Genomic DNA, 21,519 nt, shown 5'->3' with positions numbered 1-21,519 from the left:
GGCGTCTGAGTCCTTTTATTCCGCAGTGCGGCCTCTTTTAAGTAACCCGATCTGAGGCAGGTGCGCGCTGCGACCGTCAGGATGTCGCGCGATAGTATGACACGAGATACCAGGGAGAGGATGCGGGTGGAAGGGGGCGCAGACAGGCCGAACGAGCGCGGCGATGCCAAGCACTGCAGCCAAGCGCGATCGTAACATTATATTATTGGAAGGGAAGAAATTGAAGACTTATTATTGGAGGGGACGTGTCCCCCCCGTCCCCCCGGTTGCTACGCCCATGGTTCTTTAAACAAACTATACTTGAATATCAGAATATTAAGTTCTGTTTACTTTATTATGTCAACTTTTTCTTTTTCTTTTGACATCCTCCTTATATTTTAGAGGGACTTTGTTAGTTTCAGCCTGAAATAAGGTCACCATATTTGTATAATGCTTTCCCCATACGAAAACATGGGTGAAAGGTTTTATTTTTATTTTACACGTTTATTTAGGTAATTTTTCCAGCAGCATTGTCAGAGACAGGAATATCATATGGAAGGTGAACATAAAGAGGAATTTTGATTTATTTGAAAACTATAAATTCATTGATTTTATGATGATTTTTAACCATTCCTTATAACATATTGCAATATATGTATATGTATCTTAGAACAAAAATAATTAACAGCTTGACTGAAGCGTATGCGAATGCATGATTACCATATAATGTATTAAAGATCCTCATAATATTAATTACTTTACTATTCAAATTTTTCAACGAATAATTTAAAACTCAAATCAACAGTAGCCTGAATTTTAATTTAGCATTTTAATAAAAATTACACATGTATATGGAGGCTTGTCACTTCCCTGAAAAAAATATAAAGAAAAAAGAATGAACTAGCAAACATGCCAAGAAAATTCGACTTTTTGAGGCAGAAGTCAAAACTAAGCCTTCACGAAAAGAAATTCTGGGAATAAACAATCTGTCTAATTTGGACGTGACTGTTGAAAAAATATATTTAATGACGCCAATAGATAAGCGAAGAAAGCGATTCACCAAACAAGACCGCCAAAACCGCTAAAAAGTGTTAAACAGAACAAAGTCTGACGTCTGACGTCTGACGTTTAAAGTCAAATGAGTCTTACTACTACTAAACAACTACTAGTACTACTACTACTCTTACCATGTGGCATATATTAAAAAAGAAAAGATAATGCGCGGAATTAAAATGTCGTAATTTACGGGTCCTTATCTACGAACATCTAGTACAGTTCTCACGTGGTATTCTGGTAGCGAGGAATGATGTATGTATTTTTACCAGGCTTTTATTAGCTTGACCTGTATGTATGAATGATTGGACTATGCAATAAAATATTTCCATTCAATTTTTACCCACTTTTCGACGTCCGAATGTGTTGAAATTTTATATACATATAAAGAACCTCTTTCAATACAATATTTTCATAACTTAAGACCTTAGTATTAAGGCGGAGTGGAGGGGATCAGAAGGTAAAAAAAATGAGCTATGGGTAATAACAATGCTTTATGTGTATCCATGAGGTCGATGCATGATGGGAATTTGCCCCGGGGTTGACCTTGCCTCTGGGGGGGGGGGGGGGGGGGGGGATGTGTTAAAGACTCAAAAATTAGAAAATTTTAAAAATAAATCCTTTTCAATTTGGAGTGTTAACGGTCAAAAAAGTTGGGTCCTGGTGTTGAAAAGGTGCCCGGGTAGTTGGAGGGGGGGGGGGGGGGGCGAATACCCCTACATTTTAAAAATTTTAAAAGTGTGTTATTTTCGATTTGGTTTTTTTCAGAGATCGTGTTATGGTGGATATTGTGCCCGGGCTTCGTCTTTCTCCCCCTTCAGGGGGGGGGGGGGGGAAAGAGACGAGTGATGCCCCTAATTTCGAAAATTTCAAAAATATAAATTATTTTATATTTCGAATGTTTCCGAGGTCGGGTTATGGTGGCAAATGTTTCCTGGGGTTCGTTAATGGCAATATGGGTACTATATCAGAAATTATCTGGCCACTCTTCCTGGCGTGATCAAATATTATACGGACATTCCATCAGTCCGTGTTGATTTCGGAACAATTTGTGTCCATATAAATTAAACTAATCGCCATTCAGTTTCCAGCGAAATACAGCTGTGGTACTGCTGAAGGACGAACGGTACCATTAATACTGAGTTGAACATCTACCGTGCTTAAAATGCAAGGCTGAACTGTAGATTATTCAGTTATTTTTTTGGGATCGCGTCTCTTTGCTGCCGGACATAGCTCTCTGTCGCGAAGTCACTGGATGGTCTACAAGTAGAAGAACTTGATTGCTCTACGATAACAAGAAAAGTTCCACGTAATGTTGACGCATTAGCTGAAATGACTAGATTACATGAAAATTAATGACTATTTTAACTGCATTATAAAAAATTAATAATTTAATCACTTATATTTAGTATTTTTAATTTTTTCAATTACTCATATTCAATATTTTTTATTTTGTTTTCATACTAAAAAAATAAAATAAAGTTTAGTTAAAAAAAAAACCTGCCTTTATTTGAATGAACTAAAAATAAAAATGTAAATTTTAAATTTTTATCCAACAGTTAAATAACGCACCAGAACTCTATATAACCAAAAGGGGGAGCCAACTCAAGGTTCGCTGCTGTCCACGCCGGCACATTTCGTTTTTGATTCCTTTGTTAAAAATTGGGATTTATTGGGGAAAATATATACTTATTTTGTTTATAGCATGCACTTTAAAGTGCTGGTCGTATGTGTGTATATATATATATATATATATATATATATATATATATATATATATATTCAATTCACGATTTCTTATAAGAAAATATTTCTTAGTTTTGGTTGCCTCGCGTTATAACAACGTTATTTTGTCGGAATTTGGAGGTGAGAATTTTTAAAACCAACCCGGGAATAATTTGTCAAGAAATAATACAAAAAAAATATTAACGGGATTTACAAGCTGAGGCACTTTTTTTCTTTCAAAATTTAAGTTAGCTTAAAAAAAAACTTCGTATTAAAAGTGTTTTTTTTTTTTTTTTTAATGTTCCGAGGGAGGGTCCCGGGGGCGTGACACACTAGACAGCCCCCGGTGAAGCCCCCGGTGAAGCCCCCGGTGAAGCCCCCGGTGAAGCCCCCGGTGAAGCCCCCGGTGAAGCCCCCGGTGAAGCCCCCGGTGAAGCCCCCGGTGAAGCCCCCGGTGAAGCCCCCGGTGAAGCTCCCGGTGAAGCCCCCGGTGAAGCCCCCGGTGAAGCCCCCGGTGAAGCCCCCGGTGAAGCCCCCGGTGAAGCCCCCGGTGAAGCCCCCGGTGAAGCCCCCGGTGAAGCCCCCGGTGAAGCCCCCGGTGAAGCCCCCGGTGAAGCCCCCGGTGAAGCCCCCGGTGAAGCCCCCGGTGAAGCCCCCGCAGTGCCCCCGTAGCTGCAAATGGGGCCAAGGAACCCGCGGATACAGAGTTACAATTGCCTGATTGGTTGTATCTTTGAAGGATCTGTGCAATGGGAGTGCATGACTTGATGTAAGCTTTTGGACATACGCCATTGCTAAGCACATGTATGTCTGTAGAAGAAAACTACAAAAAAAACCAAAAACACAAATCAAGCAAAAATTGCTGTTGTCAACAGGATATATACACCACATAATATTCCATGACAGGAATATGGTCAACAAACAAATAAAAAACAAAGAAAAATGGACCGAGAGAACGAAAAAAAACCCACAAATGATGAATTGAACCCCAGAAAAATTCAGCACAACAGTTGAAACGAGACAAAAACACAACAAAACGAAAAGACGAAACAAACACAATAGTTTTTTTCAAAACTGAAACAAGCGACGTTTCGGGAACTGCTATCTGCTCCCGCCCTCAGGCAGAGACGCACGTGGTACGAAAAACACAGGTGCGACTGAGACTACAGACATACGTGTGCTTAGCGATGGCGTATGTCCGAAAGCTTACATCAAGTCATGCCTGATTGATAGAGACCGATATACTCCATGATCCTCTATGCACTCGGGAAAATTACATCTGCTCATTGGCTACTGACTCGTGACACCTGTTAACAGGGACGCTAGTGATTCGATACTTCTTTTGTTTAAGGTTTTTCATTGGCCGAGTATCATTCAGATAAACTGTGGCCCAATCACTGATGCAGTAAAAAGGCAAACGTTTTTGGATTCTAGACTATCACGAAATGAATCCGCGAATTTTTCAGGTCCCTACTGATTGATAGAGACCCGGAAAATTCGCGGGTTCAATGACCTCCAGGATGGACTCCAATATCCTCTACACACTCGGGCAAATGCCACCTGTTCATTGGCTACTGACTTGTGAGTCGTCTCGACTGGGTGGCCTGTGATTCGACACTTCTATGAGTGAGGGTCTCTAATTGGCCCTCAGTCCTCCAGATTAACAGTGAACCAATGACAGAAGCAGCACTAAGGTATAATTATTTGGATTCTAGACTATCACGAAATGAACCCGCGAATTTTCCGGGTCCCTACTGATTGATTGTCGAAAGCAGCCGCTTGAGCCAGAGTTCAGACGCGGAGAAGTGTCGTGGTTTGCCCGGTCTCCCGTGGCTTCAGAGGTCAAGGCGTCGCGTGCTGACCTTCAACCGACCTTGCGTCAGCGCCGGCCAATCGGCGGAAGGAAATGACAGGGCGCTTCCGCGCCGTCGACCAATCGTTGAGGTCGGGCGGTCGAGTGCAGCAGGAATGGGGGACTTCCTGCTGAAAATGTGTCCCCCCCCCTCCCTCCTCACCACAACCCCCCACCCCGTGGTAAAATGTCGGACGTGACCTCGTCGACAGAGAAGCTCCTATGGCCTCGAGTTCGCAGTTGTTGCGCTTCGACCAAGGTCACTTAGAATCCTCGCAAACCACTTAGCTCCGGGGTCTAGTCAACTACAATAATTAAGTTTTTAAATATCGCAACATGCAACACAACCTATTAACCACAAATAAATTTCGCAGGCTTTCACGGCCATTGTCTTGAAGCAGCTCGGCTTCTGAGTTGTAGCCAGCCGCGTCTTTGGCGAATAGTTCACCGACGTTTCGGTCGACGTTGCAGTCGCCATCATCAGTAAGTACCTGCTCCCTGATGCAATGTCGACCGAAAACGTTGGTGAATTATTCGCCAAGGACGCGGCTACAACCCAGAAGCCAAGCTACTTCTATTAACCGTAAAAATTCAATAATTAATGTCTCCTGTAATATATGCTTTTACGTAGGTTTCTGAGTTATATTTTTAGAACTTTCTGTATTTATTTTTAATTTTTTTTATTATATTAGAGCCTGTTTAGCGATAAAACTGAGCCTGCTAGTTCCACAGGCGACGGTCACGTATCAAAACATAAATTCACAATAATAATTCTTACTTATTAAAATATATTTATTAATAAAAAAAACACTTTGTCAGTCTGGCGTTCATGTAACACCCGGAGCCGCGAAATATTTTACGTGGATCCTCCAGGAGGGAGGGAGAGAGAGAAAGAGAGTGTGAGAGAGAGAGAAAGAGAGTGTGTGTGTGTGTGAGAAAGAGAGAGATGGAAAGAGACCGTGCAATTTCCAAATACAATTGATTTTTTTTTGTTTTATTTTAAATTATTTGCAGATTCTTTTAACCCGCGTGCGAATAACATGCGGTATAGACGGTAATCCAACGAATAAAATAGACGCCAGACATTCTACACTCCTCTGCAGGTTTCTTGTCGCCATGTTTGTTTGCGATTACGAGGAATAAATTTTCAGCATGTTTAACTTTTCGCAATCGCATTCCTTTTCTTTACTGTAGTCGGTCAGTTATCTTGCGTGAGAAGCCTAAGATGTCCATCAAGTTCTGTCCCTGCCCGAACACGCCCGAATATTCACCTTCGGCCAACCTCGGGATTTGTTTTATTTTTGCGCAGGAAAAATGAATTCAAATATTAAAAGTGGTCGGTTTGGTTAGCTACATTAAAACACTTTAAAACACCATGGGAGGTTAGTTAGGTTAGTATAGCTACATTAAAATAAACAGAGAAATATAAATATATATATAAATGAACCCGAGGTTGGCCGAAGGTGAATATTCGGGCGTGTTCGGGCAGGGACAAAACCTGATGTACATCTTGGGCTTCCCGATCTGTGCAGTATCCCTCACACACACACGGAGCTAGGCCACGTAGCCTCGGCAGACGGCGAGAGCAGACACACGCACTCCGCTACCACTCCGCGTGAGAGTGGAGGAGGGGGGGGGGGGGGACTCAACGTCGCGTCGAGAGCCCGCGCGACAAACACGGGACCGCCACGCGCGCTGATAACCGCAATCTGTGGTGGCGCCGCCACATCGCTACGCTTGCGCACACAACTCTTCTTGCGTAACGCCACAAAACATTGAATACACAAGCAGAAATCTGAATTCGGCCGACAGACCTCTGCTGAAGTTTCGCCAAGCAGAAGTAATTTTGGAAACCTATACACGACATAATACCCGAGACTGGTATACGCATTTGAAGTTGCAGCTATTCCGGTATTTTTTGACGTGACAAAGTATAATAAATCGATGAACGCCGGCTGCACGCACGAAAAAGTGTCCCGTTACGCACAGTGTCCCGTTACGCACATTGTTCCGTTACGCTGTGTCCCGATACACTCATTGTTTCGTTACGCTGTGTCCCGATACGCACATTGTTCCGTTACGCTGTAATTCGTTACGCTCATTGTACGCTTGCGCCGCATCTATCTTTCTACCACTCGGCTGTTTATAAAGTGAAGTGAAAAGTTAATGTGGTTTTCATTGCTTATTACAACAATTTCGGCAATAAAGGTTAATTATTGTTGCTTTTTAAAATTCTGATTAATAGTATAATTTCAAGTATTTATTCATTTATTATTTAAAATAAAAATGATTCCATTTTATTCATAAGTTATACAATCATTTCATCAATGTTTTGTTATGACGTTGTCACGTTAAACTATCGTCCGTAAACCGACTTTACAGACAACCAATTTTTTTTAAACAACAAACAAACTATTTATGGTGAAACGCCATGCGTCTGCGTACTGTCCAATCGCACAAAAGTTCTACAAACATTACAAATATTGCCACTGAAGTAAAAATATTTAATGTAAATAATTTTAGTGGTTACACTTTCATTTGCCCCTTCAATTTTGGTGACGTGTAGGAATAAATTGGTTTTTAAAGGTTGATTATCAGTAAACACGTCAAAAGAAACGAAGAAGGTTGCCTTGTAGTAATACCTCATACCTCGCCGTTTCCGAAAGAAACTAAAATAAAATTTAGAACTAAATACTTTTGACGCCTGGCAAGTATGCAACGCTCACAACACTCAAGTTGAAACAGCTGCCTTAAATCAGGGGCACTTGTTTTTTAAGTGATTCACAAGCAAATGAAAGTATTTCGGATACATTGAACTAATGATTCAACTAAAACAGCTTCAGACGTAACTTAAAGCAAATACTCGTGAATGCTGATCTATGTATTTTTTTAAGTTTAATTTTACGTGATGAATCGGCTGCCAAAATTTGTCGGTCGGATTCAGATTCACTCTGTATATTTGGTGGCGTAACAGTTTCATAATTGCGAGAGTTTATGTAGAAGTAACTACCGAAACGTAGGAGACCTATGAGAGCTAACAATTAATATTGGAAATAAAAATTGTTTCTATGATGTAGTTTTTTAACCGAAAAAAAATAATTTTTTTATAAAAGTAGTTTAAAAATTAACTTCTAATATGAGATTTACAAAATTGACCTTTTGTCACTAATAAATTCCTGATATATTGTTTTGAAATCAATTTTTGGTTATAATAATAATATATATATCTTTTTAGTTTAATAAAAAGTGATTATATATTGTTACAGTGAGGCAAAATAATTATTGATGCTATAAATATTTACATATTTCCATTTTATAATATTATTTGGATAATATTTTTCTGGGGAATTATGACAGTTGCTGTATTGTTATTTTAATTTCTTCGCACATTTTAAATAGCTATTTTGAGATTTATCAGGAAATCTGCCATATTTCTTGGTAAAAGTTGCATGGTTTTCTCGCATGTTCGGTTCGTATGTACTTGAATTTCAGAGTGTGTGAGTGTGTTTGAGTAGGGCGACGCCTGTGCTATGCAGGGCGCAGTTCGAATCCCCGGAGACAGTTGAGTGTCGCGTTGTGTCGTGGTGACACGATGTGATGCAGTCGCCTGGAGGTTAGGCTGCTCGCTGTGCAGGCACGTGCTGTAAGCTGCCTGCTACCGGGCGTTGTACGTACGAAGTCGAGGTTTCTGTGTGTTGCAGCCTCTACATGCTGGGCTTTCAGACATCACACCAACTTGTGACCAATCGCGCGATCCGTGAGTGTTTCTGTCTGTAAAGTCGGTTTACGGACGATAGTTTAACGTGACAACGTCATAACAAAACATTGATGAAACGAAACAGTTCACGTGTAAATGACTTGTAATTAATTTTAAAAACTGGCATTTAGCTATAAAGTTTAAATATAATTATGAGCAAGTTTTCATATAAATAAACTGTAATCAAATATATATAATCAATTATATGAATCACCATAATTTTTTAGTCAATTGTAACATAACCTATTATTACTGCACTCGCCGACAGCGTAACTGAACACAGCGTAACGGAACAATGAGCGTAACGGGACACAACGTAACGGAACAATGAGCGTAACGGGACACAGCGTAAAGGAACAATGTGCGAAACGAGACACTTTTTCGTGCGTGCAGCCGGCGTTCATCGATTTAATAGACGTCACGTCAAAAATTGTTAGACCTAATATATAAGACTATACCAGACATAAGAAGCACTTTAGACCATACGTCGTATACAGGTGTGGAACTTATTTTGACTTGATGAACCTACAGCCAATGTAGGTCGGTAGAATTCAGACTCATCCTGTACAGGTTTACATAGGTATTTTTAATGAGTTCAATAGCGCAACATAACCTGTTTCATCACACATCACAGTTATTTATACTGACTGGTAAGTAGTTAATTTGGTACTTTTAAAAGCGAATTTTGTAGACTCGGAGAATGATCACACTCGGTGCAAGAACCAGGACCCAGACCTCCCTTCCTAGTGCGGTCAACTCGAGCGATGATAGTTCTCGATGCAAGAACCAGGACCCAGACAAACCACCTCCCTCCCCCTTTACTAGTTCAGGTTAAAATATTGCTCTCGATGCAAGAACCAGGACCCAGACAAACCACCTCCCTCCCCCTTTACTAGTTCAGGTTAAAATATTGCTCTCGATGCAAGAACCAGGACCCAGACAAACCACCTCCCTCCCCCTTTACTAGTTCAGGTTAAAATATTGCTCTCGATGCAAGAACCAGGACCCAGACAAACCACCTCCCTCCCCCTTTACTAGTTCAGGTTAAAATATTGCTCTCGATGCAAGAACCAGGACCCAGACAAACCACCTCCCTCCCCCTTTACTAGTTCAGGTTAAAATATTGCTCTCGATGCAAGAACCAGGACCCAGACAAACCACCTCCCTCCCCCTTTACTAGTTCAGGTTAAAATATTGCTCTCGATGCAAGAACCAGGACCCAGACAAACCACCTCCCTCCCCCTTTACTAGTTCAGGTTAAAATATTGCTCTCGATGCAAGAACCAGGACCCAGACAAACCACCTCCCTCCCCCTTTACTAGTTCAGGTTAAAATATTGCTCTCGATGCAAGAACCAGGACCCAGACAAACCACCTCCCTCCCCCTTTACTAGTTCAGGTTAAAATATTGCTCTCGATGCAAGAACCAGGACCCAGACAAACCACCTCCCTCCCCCTTTACTAGTTCAGGTTAAAATATTGCTCTCGATGCAAGAACCAGGACCCAGACAAACCACCTCCCTCCCCCTTTACTAGTTCAGGTTAAAATATTGCTCTCGATGCAAGAACCAGGACCCAGACAAACCACCTCCCTCCCCCTTTACTAGTTCAGGTTAAAATATTGCTCTCGATGCAAGAACCAGGACCCAGACAAACCACCTCCCTCCCCCTTTACTAGTTCAGGTTAAAATATTGCTCTCGATGCAAGAACCAGGACCCAGACAAACCACCTCCCTCCCCCTTTACTAGTTCAGGTTAAAATATTGCTCTCGATGCAAGAACCAGGACCCAGACAAACCACCTCCCTCCCCCTTTACTAGTTCAGGTTAAAATATTGCTCTCGATGCAAGAACCAGGACCCAGACAAACCACCTCCCTCCCCCTTTACTAGTTCAGGTTAAAATATTGCTCTCGATGCAAGAACCAGGACCCAGACAAACCACCTCCCTCCCCCTTTACTAGTTCAGGTTAAAATATTGCTCTCGATGCAAGAACCAGGACCCAGACAAACCACCTCCCTCCCCCTTTACTAGTTCAGGTTAAAATATTGCTCTCGATGCAAGAACCAGGACCCAGACAAACCACCTCCCTCCCCCTTTACTAGTTCAGGTTAAAATATTGCTCTCGATGCAAGAACCAGGACCCAGACAAACCACCTCCCTCCCCCTTTACTAGTTCAGGTTAAAATATTGCTCTCGATGCAAGAACCAGGACCCAGACAAACCACCTCCCTCCCCCTTTACTAGTTCAGGTTAAAATATTGCTCTCGATGCAAGAACCAGGACCCAGACAAACCACCTCCCTCCCCCTTTACTAGTTCAGGTTCAAATATTGCTCTCGATGCAAGAACCAGGACTCATACAAACCACCTCCCTTCCCCTTTACTATTTCGGGTTCAAATATTGCTCTCGATGCAAGAACTAGGACCCAGACAAACCGCCTCCCTCCCCCTTTACTATTTCGGGTTCAAATATTGCTCTCGATGCAAGAACCAGGACCCAGACAAACCACCTCCCTCCCCCTTTACAATTTCGGGTTCAAATATTGCTCTTGATGCAAGAACCAGGACCCAGACAAACCACCCCCTCTCCCTTTTCTAGTTCGGGTTCAAATATTGCTCTCGATGCAAGAACCAGGACCCAGACAAACCACCTCCCTCCCCCTTTACTAGTTCAGGTTCAAATATTGCTCTCGATGCAAGAACCAGAACCCAGACAAACCACATCCCTCCCCCTTTACTATTTCGGGTTCAAATATTGCTCTCGATGCAAGAACCAGGACCCAGACAAACCACCCCCTCCCCCTTTTCTAGTTCGGGTTCAAATATCGGTCTCGGTGCAATAACCAGGGCCCAGAATTCCAGTTCGGTCAACTGGAGCGATGGTCGCTCTTGGTGCAAGGACCGAGACCCAGACCTATCAGTTCGGCCCACCCGAGTGATGACCGCTCTTGGTGCAAGAACCGGGGCCCAATCCTATCAGTTCGGCCCATCCGAGCGATGACCGCTCTTGGTGCAAGAACCTGGACCCAGACCTATCAGTTCGGCCCACCCGAGCGATGACCGCTCTTGGTGCAATAACCGGGGCCCAGACCTATCAGTTTGGCCCACCCGAGCGATGACCGCTCTTGGTGCAAGAACCGGGACCCAGACCTATCAGTTCGGCCCACCCGAGCGATGACCGCTCTTGGTGAAAGAACCGGGGCCCAGACCTATCAGTTCGGCCCACCCGAACGATGACCGCTCTTGGTGCAAGAACCGGGGCCCAGACCTATCAGTTAGGCCCACCCGAGCGATGACCGCTCTTGGTGCAAGAACCGGGACCCAGACCTATCAGTTCGGCCCACCCGAACGATGACCGCTCTTGGTGCAAGAACCGGGACCCATATCTATCAGTTCAGCCCACCCGAACGATGACCGCTCTTGGTGCAATAACCGGGGCCCAGACCTATCAGTTCGGCCGACCCGAGCGATGATCGCTCTTGGTGCAAGAACCGGGACCCAGACCTATCAGTTCGGCCCACCCGAATGATGCCTGCTCTTGGTGCAAGAACCGGGGCCCAGACCTATCAGTTCGGACCAACCGAGCGATGACCGCTCTTGGTGCAAGAACCGGGGCCCAGACCTATCAGTTCGGCCCACCCGAACGATGACCGCTCTTGGTGCAAGAACCGGGGCCCAGACCTATCAGTTCGGACCACCTGAGCGATGACCGCTCTTGGTGCAAGAACCGGGGCCCAGACCTATCAGTTCGGCCCACCCGAACGATGACCGCTCTTGGTGCAAGAACCGGGGCCCAGACCTATCAGTTCGGACCACCCGAGCGATGACCGCTCTTGGTGCAAGAACCGGGGCCCAGACCTATCAGTTCGGCCCACCCGAACGATGACCGCTCTTGGTGCAAGAACCGGGGCCCAGACCTATCAGTTCGGCCCACCCGAACGATGACCGCTCTTGGTGCAAGAACCGGGGCCCAGACCTATCAGTTCGGACCACCCGAACGATGACCGCTCTTGGTGCAAGAACCGGGGCCCAGACCTATCAGTTCGGCCCACCCGAACGATGACCGCTCTTGGTGCAAGAACCGGGGCCCAGACCTATCAGTTCGGCCCACCCGAACGATGACCGCTCTTGGTGCAAGAACCGGGGCCCAGACCTATCAGTTCGGCCCACCCGAACGATGACCGCTCTTGGTGCAAGAACCGGGGCCCAGACCTATCAGTTCGGCCCACCCGAACGATGACCGCTCTTGGTGCAAGAACCGGGGCCCAGACCTATCAGTTCGGCCCACCCGAACGATGACCGCTCTTGGTGCAAGAACCGGGGCCCAGACCTATCAGTTCGGCCCACCCGAACGATGACCGGTCTTGGTGCAAGAACCGGGGCCCAGACCTATCAGTTCGGCCCACCCGAACGATGACCGCTCTTGGTGCAAGAACCGGGGCCCAGACCTATCAGTTCGGCCCACCCGAACGATGACCGCTCTTGGTGCAAGAACCGGGGCCCAGACCTATCAGTTCGGACCACCCGAACGATGACCGCTCTTGGTGCAAGAACCGGGGCCCAGACCTATCAGTTCGGCCCACCCGAACGATGACCGCTCTTGGTGCAAGAACCGGGGCCCAGACCTATCAGTTCGGCCCACCCGAACGATGACCGCTCTTGGTGCAAGAACCGGGGCCCAGACCTATCAGTTCGGACCACCCGAGCGATGACCGCTCTTGGTGCAAGAACCGGGGCCCAGACCTATCAGTTCGGCCCACCCGAACGATGACCGCTCTTGGTGCAAGAACCGGGGCCCAGACCTATCAGTTCGGCCCACCCGAACGATGACCGCTCTTGGTGCAAGAACCGGGGCCCAGACCTATCAGTTCGGCCCACCCGAACGATGACCGCTCTTGGTGCAAGAACCGGGGCCCAGACCTATCAGTTCGGCCCACCCGAACGATGACCGCTCTTGGTGCAAGAACCGGGGCCCAGACCTATCAGTTCGGACCACCCGAACGATGACCGCTCTTGGTGCAAGAACCGGGGCCCAGACCTATCAGTTCGGCCCACCCGAACGATGACCGCTCTTGGTGCAAGAACCGGGGCCCAGATCTATCAGTTCGGACCACCCGAACGATGACCGCTCTTGGTGCAAGAACCGGGGCCCAGACCTATCAGTTCGGCCCACCCGAACGATGACCGCTCTTGGTGCAAGAACCGGGGCCCAGACCTATCAGTTCGGCCCACCCGAACGATGACCGCTCTTGGTGCAAGAACCGGGGCCCAGACCTATCAGTTCGGACCACCCGAACGATGACCGCTCTTGGTGCAAGAACCGGGGCCCAGACCTATCAGTTCGGCCCACCCGAACGATGACCGCTCTTGGTGCAAGAACCGGGGCCCAGACCTATCAGTTCGGACCACCCGAACGATGACCGCTCTTGGTGCAAGAACCGGGGCCCAGACCTATCAGTTCGGCCCACCCGAACGATGACCGCTCTTGGTGCAAGAACCGGGGCCCAGACCTATCAGTTCGGACCACCCGAACGATGACCGCTCTTGGTGCAAGAACCGGGGCCCAGACCTATCAGTTCGGCCCACCCGAACGATGACCGCTCTTGGTGCAAGAACCGGGGCCCAGACCTATCAGTTCGGCCCACCCGAACGATGACCGCTCTTGGTGCAAGAACCGGGGCCCAGACCTATCAGTTCGGCCCACCCGAGCGATGACCGCTCTTGGTGCAAGAACCGGGGCCCAGACCTATCAGTTCGGCCCACCCGAACGATGACCGCTCTTGGTGCAAGAACCGGGGCCCTGACCCTCAGCTTGGCCAGCGACTGCCACCTCGAGTGCTCGCTGGTGCCTGCGCCTTGCGCGATGGGCGACGTGACGTCATCCCCGACGACGCTCACGGCCATCGTGCGCACGAGCCTATAAAGCCGCGGACATGACGCACTGCTGCGAGTCCGTGTCGCTCGCATCTCGCTAAGTCACCCGACAGTGTTCCGTGTTTCCTTCCTACTCTGCAACACACATCCAAGCCTGTTTTACGGTACAGTCTATGTGCTTTCCCGCTTTATGGCTCTTCTTCTCATTAGATTGTCAGTGTTAAAAACCAAATTAATTATTTTATGACTTAAATTTCAACGTCCTCTACCTCTTTTGTACTAGGGTGAAACTATAAACTCTGCCCGTAGCTTGGATATGGGTAAAGAAGGTGTACTCTGATTGGGAAGTAGCCACCTTTAAGACCCGTGTTTGTCGGATTGTCGCCAGAAGCACTGTTTAATGACACGTGCTAAATTGATACATTATAAAGGTTACCAAAATCAATTCATATATTCGGGTTTTCGTTCCAAAATTAAACGAGGCTAGTAGACAGTGCATTTAAATGCTTACGTCCAAATGAGTGCTACCGGACTGGAAAGAGACTCCTACTCTACTAATAAATAGAGTTGGATACTCTCACAACAGTACTGTATGTCTTATAACAGTAAAAGAGTTGAAACTGTTTGTTTCCTGTACTAGCATCCAGTTTTTTTTTTTCAGTATTGAAGTTGAAATATTTTGTTTGATATTGAATTAATCTTTTTTCAGCTATCGTAACTTTCCAAAAATTTATTAACTTTTAAAGTCAAAGAAGTACATAATTGCTACAACATCAATGTATACCCCAGAGGATACCTGATATTGATAAGAGTTTTCAGAATTCCACTACCTTGTGAGTAGCCCTACGTACCTTGCTTATTTTCTTAGTTGTATTTGATTTACGTAGAATTTTTTTTTGTAATTGTAACTGTTTAGGTTTAAGAAATATTAGAGCTAACTAATAACGTTCGCAAGTTGAACTGGATACTACTATTATTTGTGTCTTTGTGATAAGACATATAAAGTTTTACTATCCAGCTCATATATTTCACCTAATGTGTTATTACTATTCCGTGTTAAAAACATGTTCAGTGCCATCTTGAATTGCTCACGTGTTGAGAAGTATTCTTTTAAATCGAATGCATTTTTTTTCTTTGGTATAATCTCAGTGCATATTTCTTTTCCTTTCTTAAACATAATGCCGTTACCATAATTTAAAAAAAAAAAACAATCCTGGTGCGCATTATTAGCAAATACTCATCCATTCTATTGGTGTTACGAAAAGAAATCCCTGAAATTTTTATTCGTATCTTATACACACTACAGATCAGTGGCGGATCCAAGGAGGGGCACCAGGGGCAAGTGCCCCCCCCCCCCTCCAAAAAACCAGTTGTCTGCTACATTAATATTGCCGACAAAAATGATTGTTTCTGAAACCAATAAAATATTTTAATATAATTAATGAATTTCTTGTGGAATCATAAATATCTGGTGGTTGGATGTTATGTGTAGTGTGAGTAGATTAAATACAAATGTAGTAATTTTAATACTTTTTTTCTCTGGATATTCTGAAATCCTAGAGTGAACCTCTGGATCCGCCACTGCTACAGATTTTCGGTCAAATTAAAAGAAATGAGCCGAGCCTTAATAATTAGAGTATTCATTTATAGGAAAATTTTACGACCAATTCGAGGCAAGTGTTTTTTCTGTAAACTTTCATGAAGATTATGAGTCGTGAACGCAGGCGAGTCCGCGATGGTTTGCTCTTGCCTTCCGCGGGGACGAAGGTGCAAGGGACATCACAAACTCCCGGTGCCGAGCCCAGGGAGAAGATTTTTGCGACATCCACCCCCCCGCCCCTGGAGTCGAACCCGTATCCCATCGACACAGCAGCCAGACCACTCGTCTCTGGACCTCGAGGGCAGATCACCAACGACAACAACTGTGGTTGTTACTGGGGACGCACCACAACGTCAAAATACCACAACGCCGACAGCTAGAAAACTTTTGTGTACCACAACGCCGAAATACACTAACGCCGAAAAATGTAATTGCAGGACAGCCACAAAGGTTAGGTTAGGTTAGGTTAGGTTAGACTAGGTTAGGTTAGGTTATGTTAGGATAGGCTAGGTTAAGTTAAGTTAGGTTATATTACGCTAGGTTAGGTCAGGTTAGGTAAGGTTAGGTTTTGATTGTGGTATTTCGGCGTTAAGGTACATTTAAGAATCGCACACAAATTCTTTCAGTTGTTATTTCGGCGTTGTGGTACACAGCAGTTTTCTAGCTGTCGGCGTTGTGGTCAATTTTGACATTCGGCGTTATGGTATTTCGGCGTTGTGGTCATTCGGCGTTGTGGTACAGTCGGCGTTGTGGTAAAGTCGGCGTTGTGGTCAATTTTGTCATTCGGCGTTATGGTATTTCGGCGTTGTGGTCATTCGGCGTTGTGGTACAGTAGGCGTTGTGGTAAAGTCGGCGTTGTGGTCAATTTTGTCATTCGGCGTTATGGTATTTCGGCGTTGTGGTAACGACCCCTTGTTACTCGCCGATAGGACAGTGGCGTGCTGACGTAAACACTGCGGCGGTGACACGGTTCTCGTTCCGAAGAATCGGAAGGCGTTCTCGTTTGTCCTCGTAGCTTCGGGCCTGGGCGAGTCCCCCTCCTCTTGTCCACCAGCCAGCTTAGAGCAGGGGAGGGAGGTCTGTGCGTGGGGGTACGTCCAGCAGCCACTCCTGTTGGCTCGACCTTGAAGCATCAGGTGTTCCCCCTCGCAGCTAGTCCACAGTGCTTCCCAGACACCGGGGCGGGTTCGTGGATTCGCCAGTTTTACCTCTTCGCCCGACGACTGTCGATTTCTCTCTCACGCCATTCAACGAAATACTTAAAGCACATCTTGCACACGTATCTATCTATTGCGCTTATGTGTTTTTTTAACCTGAGGTCTCGCAAGTCAGGAAAAGTTTTTGATGTAGCAGTAGTGTGCAGCATCGTTTTCATTTGTCACAAGCAACAAATCGAAATAATCATTTCTTTCTTTTTTTTTTAGCTGTACGAATCGGACATACCTATTTATTCTTATTTAGTGCATACACATTAACTGACACTTCACTCTATACATTTTATATATCTAAACAACATGAAAAAAAAAAACTTAATTATCGAACCAGAAACAACCACAAAATACACATGCAGAGAACCACAAAAAATACTGCCTTGGCAAGTGTTTCTGCAGTGGATTTAAACTTCATAATAGCCTTCCGGAAAAATTCGCGGATTCATTTCACGACATGAATGCATATGATTGTATTTTTATGCAACTTCTGCTATTGGTTCACTGTTAACCTGGATGACTTTGGGCCAATTATAGACCCTGAGTCAAAGCAGTATCGAATCATGAGTCTCCCAATTGATACGCCTCACAAGTCAGTAGCCAATGAACAGGTGACGTTTGCCCGAATATGCACAAGATCGTGGAGTCTATCCTGGAGGTCATTAAACCCGCGAATTTTTCCAGTGCCTACTCATTTAGTATCTCTCACTCTACTGTTGGACCATCTTATTTTTTTTTGTTCCTCCTGTGATTAGAACACAGGACAGTGACTTGCAGGTATTGTGAAATTGAGAGATTTTCCCCCATCTACATCTTTTAAAAAAATTGAATAAGTGAGTTTATTCAGTAGAATATACTTATTTGAATCATCTTCATTGAGGCCTGGGGAACTTGCAGATTCAGTAACATGTACGTCAGGCTGTCCATTGTAATGTATTTTGTGGGAGGCCTTGAAAGTATATTAGCCCTGTTGGTGCTCCGGGTTAGAGTCATTAGAGTCACCCAGAACATGACCGACAAAACCCCCCAGTGGTCTATTTGCCGAAGTAACGACTGTAAGCAAGCCAAATAAGTCCATCAGTTTCTAGCTGTCTAATGGTTATAAATGAGAAAGAAACTTAAAGCTGAGAGACACGCTGCTAGCCAAAGAGATTGCGATATTATCGAGTTTATCTGCGCAATTTAATCTTCGCGTCACACTTTGCATCATCACTGACGTCACTCACCTCTGCCTTGTGTCTCGCTGCGATCCTGTTTGTTCCCTTAAGCCCGGAACCACATTATTGGATTATTTTGGATCATAGCCTAAAATATCGTTTCAGTAAACTATATCTCAAAGATTTCTGTTAATAGATAGCCAAGAACTAGCTTGGTAGCCGAGTATCATATTATTATAAAAAATAACAAGGAATCAAAATATAATCTTAATAAACACTCATCCATTAAAAATTCTAGGAATATAAATAAAACAACATCTGCAGATATGAAATGCTTCCTACACATTGTACGACAAAAATTTAACGAAATTGTAAAAAGTGATCTAAGGACATGTAATTTAATAAAAATATTACAAAATATAATAGGTTGTTGTTGGCTCCAGCATAGGGGGGAGGGATAAAAACTTATGCTAGACAGAAACTAAACTCCGTATTTCAATTTAGGCCGTAATGGGTAAAAAAAAATTGTGTGTCCATTAAATAAATGATGTAGAAACAGGTATAAAGCCCAAATTCATGAAGCAAAAGGTGATTTCAAATTTTTTCCGAACTATATAGTCTGAACTGTGCGTTCATTTCCTCGATGGATCAAAAAAAAATTTTTTTGAGAGGTTTATTTTGAAAGTGGAAACTTAAGGATAGGAGCATAGGTAAGTCGCTGCCTAAGTGCGATATTTGCATAGCATGTATTTTGTAGCCGACTAAACTATAAAACCAACGATGGAGTTTGATGACTAACCCATTACAAAATTAAGAAGCGACAGTTTCTGTGCGAAAGTTTAAAGTTTATGCGAAACAAAAACCAAATATAGATAGTAACAACAGTAAAGATAAGTAGGTGCGCTGGCTTATCGTTGGTTATCACCTAAATATTCCACAGTAGACAGCCAGCTAAGTACTTGTTGACATGCGCTTCTTATTAAGATACGGGAGTATAATAACTCACCGAAAATAAGTGGAGGGTTTCGTAATCAGCACAACGTTGAACCGAAAAACACTCCCCAGATTTGCAGATACTACATCCGCAGAACACCTTTTGAGGCCTCGCACGCAGGCAAATATAGGGAGAAATACGTTTTGTGCAGTGATAATTGTGTTTTTTTTTTTTTTTTTTTTTAGTAATAACGAAATGTTGATGTCATTATTAAAGATATTTTTTAAGGATTATCCATCAAAAAAAAGTTTTGTCATCATTACAATATATTTGGCGGAGTAAACAAAATCTAATACGTTCTGTTACAAATGCGCGGGAAATTAAAATTGGGCGCTATAATGTTCGCGTTCTGCAAATCAACAGGGTTTTCGATTCCGGACATTGTTCCGTAACAAAAACTGCTTCTTTTGTATATTCCCGTCCACGCCTGAGGCTGCAAGTGAACTGTCACAGTTGGTGGCCCACTGATGCGACAGAGAAGTCATGGAAACAAGAATATATGTCCCACATCAGTCCTTCGTCATCCAACCTTAACTGCAATTCCGGTGAAAAACGCATCTCCCGGACATCGGCGCTTTGTGGTCATAAAGCTTGGTTCGCATGTGATACTTCAGAGTTGATCTACCTTAAGGCTTGCTTCACTCACACTAATACAATTAAGGCGATTTTCACCTTTGAGACGACAGGAAATCCAAACTGTAGTGGGCTAAAATAATTTCTTTTTAAAATCTGACTGTCTAATGTTTGTTACATGATTGAACCATCCATCCTCAAGTTTACTTAGCGACCGCAGGCTCAGTGTTAAGGCTCCTACACACCTTACAATCCAGTCCCATCCGATCTCCAATTTAGGAAAGGAGATCGTTATCCACACTCTACAATTTCTTTCTTCCGTTCTCGTCATTTAGTCAGTACCACTGCGACTCCCGATCTGATCACACCATCGCAATGGCACCGTTTTTATAGAAAAATAAATAAAAAATTGGATGTCTGTAAAGTCGGTTTACGGACGATAGTTTAACGTGACAACGTTATAACAAAACATTGATGAAATGATTGCATACTTTTATGAACAAAAATGAAACATTTTTATTTTAATAATAAAAGAATAAATACTTGAAATTATAATAGTAATCAGATTTTTAAAATGCAAGAATAATTAACCTTTATTGCCGAAATTGTTGTTGTAATAAGCAATGAAAAGCACATTAACTTTTCACTTCACTTTATAAACAGTCGACGAAACATTTCACGTGAAGATGACTTGTAATTAATTTAAAAACTGGCGTTTAGCTATAAAGTTTAAATATAATTATGATAAGAATTCATATAAATAAACTGTAATCAAATATATATCATAAATTATATGAATCATCATAATTTTTTAGTCAATTGTAACATGACCTATTATTACTGCACTCGCCGACAGCGTAACGGAACACAGCGTAACGGAACAATGTGCGTAACGGGACACTTTTTCGTGCGTGCAGCCGGCGTTCATCGATTTATTAGACGTCACGTCAAAAAAATCGGGGTTGCTGTTGCAACATCGTTGTCCCTTTAAAATCCCCCACCGGAAAGGAAGTGGCTAAAAGAAAAAAAAGAACCTACACAATTTTCCATTTGCATCCTACATTTATGACGTCGGATCGGATTGGACTGGAAGGTGTGGAGGGGCCTTAACTGAGTGATATCAATCAATACTCATCAGTGTTATCAGTTTGGTAACTGCTGACGGGGTTGTGCCCGAAGCGCCGATGAGCGGCCGATAACTGCAGAGGTGAATGGCACGCGCGCGGCCAGGCGTGGTTGAGGTAGCGGGAAGCTGCTGTCGGCAGGCATCGCGGAACACGGACAGCCATTGGCCACAACTCCGCGACCGTCCGCACGACCCAACCGCTGTTTTCAAGTGTGCTGCCGCCCGTGTGATCGGTGGACCTGCCCGAACCACTTGTTTGTTGGTCGTTACCACAACGCCGAAATACCACAACGCCGACAGCTAGAAAACTGCTGTGTACCTTAACGCCGAAATACCACAATCAAACATAACCTTACCTAACCTAGCGTAATATAACCTAACCTAACTTAACCTAGCCTATCCTAGCCTAGCCTAACCTAACCTAGCCTAACCTAAACTTGTCTAACCTAACATAGTCTAACCTAACCTAGTATAACCTAACCTAACCTTTGTGGCAGTCCTGCAATGATATTTTTCGGCGTTAGTATATTTCGGCGTTGTGGTAATTCGACGTTGTGGTACACAGCAGTTTTCTAGCTGTCGGCGTTGTGGTATTTCGGCGTTGTGGTCAATTTGGCATTT

General features: G+C 44.1%; 1 protein-coding gene across 1 annotated transcript in view; it reads right to left on the bottom strand.

Moving 5' to 3' along the window:
• Positions 1-21,519, bottom strand: part of LOC134537391 (organic cation transporter protein-like) — a 152,620-nt gene that overhangs the window by 129,972 nt on the left and 1,129 nt on the right. The gene's annotated exons all lie outside the window — the stretch shown is intronic.

The sequence above is a fragment of the Bacillus rossius genome, chromosome 12 (genome assembly GCF_032445375.1).
Source record: "Bacillus rossius redtenbacheri isolate Brsri chromosome 12, Brsri_v3, whole genome shotgun sequence".
Classification (NCBI taxonomy): domain Eukaryota; kingdom Metazoa; phylum Arthropoda; class Insecta; order Phasmatodea; family Bacillidae; genus Bacillus; species Bacillus rossius.
The sequence above is the reverse complement of the archived record's forward strand: the minus strand, read 5'-3'. Positions and strand labels throughout refer to the sequence as shown.